This window comes from Bos indicus x Bos taurus, chromosome 8, assembly GCF_003369695.1.
Source record: "Bos indicus x Bos taurus breed Angus x Brahman F1 hybrid chromosome 8, Bos_hybrid_MaternalHap_v2.0, whole genome shotgun sequence".
In the NCBI taxonomy this organism is placed as follows: Eukaryota; Metazoa; Chordata; class Mammalia; order Artiodactyla; family Bovidae; genus Bos; species Bos indicus x Bos taurus.
In genome coordinates, this window is record NC_040083.1 from 37,530,256 (window position 1) to 37,535,636 (window position 5,381).

The window sequence follows — 5,381 nt, forward strand, 5'->3', positions numbered from 1 at the left end:
CCTTCTACTCCACCATCTTGAGAGCACTTCTTGTTGCATTCGACTAGATTTTATTTATTTGAGGCAAGTTTATCAATGTGATACTGTTGTTATTATCTACTAAAAAAGATGCACAACTTGAGAGTTGCAGGTTAAGTTTTATTTGCGGCAAAATGAGGACCTCAGCCAGGGAGACAGCAAACAGATAGCTCTGAGAGATTGCTCCCAAGAGGTAGTGGTGAAGTCGCTCAGTCATGTCTGACTCTTTGCAATCCCATGGACTGTAGTCTACCAGGCTTCTCTGTCCATGGGATTTTCCAGGCAAGAGTACTGGAGTGGGTTGCCATTTCCTTCTCCAGGGGATCTTCCTGACCCAGGGATTGAACGCAGGTCTCCTGCATTGCAGGCAGACGCTTTACCCTCTGAGCCACCAGGGAAGCCAGGGAAGAGGTAGTGGGGAGAAGGTCAATATATACGGTTCTGGTGAAGGGGGAGTTCAATGCAATCAAGCACTTACTTTATATGAGGTTTTCTCCTAGGATCTGATGTCACCATGAATGGATTTAGTGCTGTTTCAGATATGAGGAGATACAGGTATTGGGATCATAAAATGTGTTCCTAAAAATATCCAACTATCTAAAGACCTGTCTCACCAGATTCCCCAGAGCACAGAGCGCCTCACTCCACTGTGAACTCCCTTGGAGGGTGTTGAAGGTCAACAGCTACAGCAGTACAGGGTTCAGTCTCCACAGAGGCAGATGGTAAATACCCTTGTTCTTATTGTTGTTTGAAAGTCAAAGTGAAGTCGCTCAGTCGTGTCTGGCTCTTTGCGACCCCACGGACTGTAGCCTATCAGGCTTCTCCATCCATGCGATTTTCCAGGCAAGAGTGCTGGAGTGGATTGCCATTTCCTTCTCCAGGGGATCTTCCCGACCCAGGAATTGAACCTGGGTCTCCTGCATTGCAGGCAGACGCTTTACCATCTGAGCCACCAGGGAAGCTATAGTTGTTTAGCTGTTTGCAAATGCTCTTGGCAAGTGCCAACTTGAGGTTGATATTATTCAGTCCCTCAGTCAAGTCCAAATCTTTGCCACCCCTTGCATTACAGCACACTAGGCTTCCCTCTCCTTTACAATCTCCCAGAGTTTGCTCAAACTCTTGTGCATTGAGTTGATGATGCCATCCAACCGTCTCATCCTATGTCACCCACCCCCTCCCTTTTCCTTCTGCCCTCAATCTTTACCAGCATCAGGGTCTTTTCCAGTGAGTTAGTTCTTCTCATTAGGTGGCCAAAGCATTGGGAGTTTCAGCTTCAGCCATCAGCATCAGTCCTTCCAACGAATATTCAGGATTGATTTCCTTTAGGATTGACTGGTTTGATCTCCTTGCTGTCCAAGAGTCTTCTCCAGCATCACAATTCGAAAACATCAGTTCTTTTGTCCTCAGCCTTTTTTTTTTTTTTGATCCAACTCTCAAATCTTTAAATGACTACTGGAAAAACCATAGCTTTGACTAGATGGACCTTCGTCAGCAAAGGGATGTCTCTGCTTTTTAATACACTGTCTAGGATTGTCACAGCTTTTCTTCCAAGGAGCAAGCATCTTTTGATTTCATGGCTGCAGTCACCATCAGCAATGATTTTGGAGCCTAAAGAATAAAGTCTGTCATTGTTTCCATTCTGTCCCCATCAATTTGCCATGAAGTGATGGGACCACGTGCCATGATCTTAGTCATTTGACTATTGAGTTTTAAGCCTGCTTTTTTTACTCTCCTCTTTCACCTTCATCAAGAGGCTCTTTAGTTCCTCTTCACTCTCTGTGATTAGGGTGATATTATCTGCATATCTAAGCTTGTTGATTTTTTTCCAGGCAATCTTGACTCCAGCTTATGCTTCATCCAACCTGGCATTTTGCATAATGTACTCTGTATAGAAGTTAAACAAGCATGGTGACAATATACTACCTTGATGTACTCCTTTCCCAATTTTGAACCAGTCCATTGTTCCATGTCTGGTTTTAACTGCTGCTTCTTGACCTGCATACAAGCTTCTCAGGATGCAGGTGTTGTGGTATTCCCTTTTCATTTAGAATTTTCCAGTTTGTGTGATCCACACAATCAAAGGCTTTAGAGTAGTCAATTAAGCAGTAGTAGATGTTTTGCTGGAATTCCCTTGCTTTTTCTATGATCCAATGATATGGGCAATTTGATCTCTGGCTCTTCTCCTTTCTCTAAATCCTGTTTGTATATCTGGAAGTTCTTGGTTCATGTATTGTTGAAGCTTTGCTTGAAGGTTTTTGAGCATGACCTTGCTAGCACGTGAAATGAGTGCAGTTGTGTGACAGTTTAAGAATTCTTTCACATTGCCCTTCTTTGGGACTGGAATGAAAACTTTTCTAGTCCTGTGGCCACTGCTGAGTTTTACAAATGTGCTACCATACTGAATGCAGCACTTCAACAACATTAACTTTTAGAATTTGAAATAGCTCAGCTGGAATTCCATCACCTCCACTAACTTTATTCGTAGTAATGCTTCCTAAGGCCCATTGGACTTCACACTCTAGGATGTCTGGCTCTAGATGAGTGATCAGAAATTTGTGGTTATCTGGGTCATTGAGACCTTTTTTTGTATAGTTCTTCTGTGCATTTTTGCCACCTGTTCTTAATATCTTTTGCTTCTGTTAGTTCCACACCATTCTGTCCTTTATTGTGCCCGTCTTTGCATGAAATGTTCCCTTGGTATCTCTAATTTTCTTGAAGAGGTCTCTAGTCTTTTCTATTTCTTTGTATTGTTCACTTAAGTAGGCTTTCTTATGTCTCTTTGCTGTTCTTTCGAACTCTACATTCAGATGGGCCTATCTTTCCTTTTCTCCTTTGTCTTTCACTTCTCTTCTTTGCTCAGGTATAAGTAAGGCCTCCTCAGACAACCATTTTGCCTTGTTGCATTTCTTTTTCTTGGGGATGAGTTTGTTCACTACCTCTTGTACAATGTTACAAATCACCATCCATAGTTTTTCAGGCACTCTACCAGATCTAATCCCTTGAATTTATTTGTCAGTCTTCCCTACTTTCTTCAATTTAAGCATAAATTTTGCAATAAGGAGTTCATGATCTAAGTCTATTTAAGTGAACAATATAAAGAAATAGAAAAAACAATGGAAAAGACTAGAGACTTCTTCAAGAAAATTAGAGATACCAAGGGAACATTTCATGCAAAGATGGGCACAATAAAGGACAGAACTATACAGAGTTTCTCCATTTTCAGCTGCAAAGAATAGAATCAGTCTGATTTCAGTATTGACTATTTGGTGATGTCCATGTGTAGAGTCATCTTTTGTGTTGTTGGAAGAGGGTATTTGCTATGACAATGCATTCTCTTGGCAAAATTCTGTTAGCTTTTGCCCTGCTTCATTTGTACACCAAGGCCGAACTCGATTTTTACTCCAGGTCTCTTGACTTCCGTGTTTTGCTTTCTGGTCCCCTAAGAGGAAATGCGGAGAAGGCAATGGCATCCCACTCAAGTACTCTTGCCTGGAAAATCTCATGGATGGAGGAGCCTGGTAGGCTGCAGTCCATGGGGTTGCGAAGAGTTGGACACAACTGAGCAACTTCACTTTCACTTTCCACTTTCATGAATTGGAGAAGGAAATAGCAACCCATTCCAGTGTTCTTGCCTGGAGAATCTCAGGGACAGGGGAGCCTGGTGGGCTGCCGTCTATGGGGTCGCACAGAGTCGGACACGACTGAAGTGACTTAGCAGCAAGAGGAAAAAGGACATCTTTTTTTGGTGTTAGTTTTAGGTCTTGTAGGTCTTCATAGAACCATTCACCTGCATTTTCTTCAGCATTAGCGGTTGGGGTATAGACTTGGGATTCCTGTGGTCTTGGATGGTTTGCCTTGCAAATGAATCACGATCATTATGTTGTTCTTGAGGTTACACCTAATACTCCATTTTGGACTCTTGTTGACTATGAGGGCTACCCCATTTTTTCTAAGGAATTCTTCCCACAGTAGTAGATATAATGGTCATCTGAATTAAATATGTTTACCTTTTGTCTACATTACTTGCTTAGTGGTTTGAAACAACAGTCACAGAGTTTCAGCAGGGATGCTCCCTTGTAGAGGTTTTGTTCTTGTTGCTGCTGTTCAGCTGCTTAGTTGTGTCCGACTCTTTGCAAACCCTGGGTGGACTGCAGCACTCCAGGCTTTCTTGTCCTTCACTATCTTCTGGAGTTTGCTCAAATTCATGTCCTTTGACTTGAAGATTCCATCCAGGCACCTTATCCTGTCACCCTCTTCTCCTCTTGCCCTCAATCATTACCCGCATCAGGGTCTTTACCAAAGAGTCAGCTCTTTGCATCAGGTGGCCAGAGTATTGGAGCTTCAGCTTTAGCATCAGTCCTTCCAATGAATATTCAGTGTAGATTTCCTTTAGGATTGAATGGCTGAATCTCCTTGCTGTCAAGGGGACTCTTGAGTCTTCTCCAGCACCACAGTTTTAAAGGATCAATTCTTCGGTACTCAGCCTTCTTTATAACTACTGGAGAAACCATAACTTTGACTAGATGGATCTTTGTCAGCACAGTGATGTCTCTTTTAATATGCCATCTAGGTTTGTCATAGCTTTTCTTCCAAGGAGCAAGTATCTTTTAATTTCATGGCTGCAGACAACATCTGGAGTCATTTTGGAGCCCAAGAAAATAAAATCTGCCACTGTTTCTATTTTCTCCCCCATCTATTTGCCATGAAGTGATGGAAATGGATGCCATGATCTTAGTTTTTTGATGTTGAGTTTTAAGCCAGCTTTTTCACTCTCCTCTTTCACTTTCATCAAGAGGGTCCTTAGTTTCTCTTCACTTTCTGCCATAAGGGTGGCATCATCTATACATCTGAGGTTGTTAATATTTCTCTGGGTAATCTTCATTCTATCTTGTGCTTCATACAGCCTGGCATAGGAAATGGCAACCCACTCCAGTACTCTTGCCTGGAAAATCCCATGGACGGAGGAGCCTGGTAGGCTACAGTCTATGGGGTCGCAAAGAGTCGGACATGACTGAGCGACTTCACAGGTGGACGGACTCTGCATATAAGTCAAATAAGCAGGGTGACAATAAACTGCTTTGTCATACTCCATTCTTAAATTTGAACCAGTCTGTTGTTCCATGTCTGGTTCTAACTGTTGCTTTTTGACCTGCATATAGATTTCTCAGGAGGCAGGTAAGGTGGTCTGGTATTCCCATTTCTTTTAGAATTTTCCTGTTTGTTTTGATCCGTAGTCAAATGCTTTAGCAGAGGCTTCACAGGAGAATATTTACTTACCTTTTCCACCTTCCAAAAGCCATCTGCGATCCTTGCCTTCTGAGTCTGTGATGTTGTCTGTCACCCATGTGTGGGCCCACAAAATA

The 5,381-nt window shown here is 42.5% G+C and overlaps 1 non-coding gene across 1 annotated transcript; it reads right to left on the reverse strand.

The window, feature by feature from the left end:
- Positions 1-905: 905 nt before the first annotated feature.
- TRNAC-GCA lies at positions 906-977 on the reverse strand. The gene has a single exon. It is a non-coding gene; the product is annotated as a tRNA-Cys (tRNA).
- Between the last annotated feature and the right edge of the window lie 4,404 nt (positions 978-5,381).